General features: G+C 50.7%; 1 protein-coding gene across 4 annotated transcripts in view; it reads right to left on the bottom strand.

Annotated features, from left to right (window-relative positions):
- Window positions 1-467, bottom strand: part of pimreg (PICALM interacting mitotic regulator) — a 27,435-nt gene that overhangs the window by 11,257 nt on the left and 15,711 nt on the right. The window lies entirely within an intron of this gene.

The following is a 467-nucleotide window of genomic DNA, read 5'->3' as shown; positions in this document are numbered from 1 at the left end:
TATTCTCGATGTAGTATTGTTGTTGCCGCCGCCGCCATGTTGTGGAGATGCTGCGTGTTTAGTTGTGAAAGCGAAATTACTTTGTTTGGCCTTCCAAAAGAGACTATATCCGCTTCGTCATGCCTAGAGCTGATCCGTGCTGGTCGCGGAGTAAATACATCAACTTCGCGCTGTGGATCACCGGATCGGCTTTCACCGTGGACGAAGCTGAAGCCCACGGTCGTCACATGTGGTTGCCGCACGCCCGCGCCGTTCTCAAGGCCGCCGGCCTCCGCTCACTCAAGCCCGTCGTGTGTGACGCATTTTATGGAAGACTGTTTCCTAGACCTGGGCGATAAAACGGTATCGATATTTATCGACGGTACACCATCGATAACTATAAAGAAAATGTTCGATATAGCGCATGATATAGGCACGTGCTATGAGTGACGCAGACAGCTCACACAAACACATGCTGAATTGAGTGC

This window comes from Sinocyclocheilus anshuiensis, unplaced genomic scaffold, assembly GCF_001515605.1.
Source record: "Sinocyclocheilus anshuiensis isolate Anshui unplaced genomic scaffold, SAMN03320099.WGS_v1.1 scaffold1332, whole genome shotgun sequence".
Classification (NCBI taxonomy): Eukaryota; Metazoa; Chordata; class Actinopteri; order Cypriniformes; family Cyprinidae; genus Sinocyclocheilus; species Sinocyclocheilus anshuiensis.
Note: the sequence above shows the minus strand (reverse complement) of the source record. Positions and strands in the feature narration are given on the sequence as shown.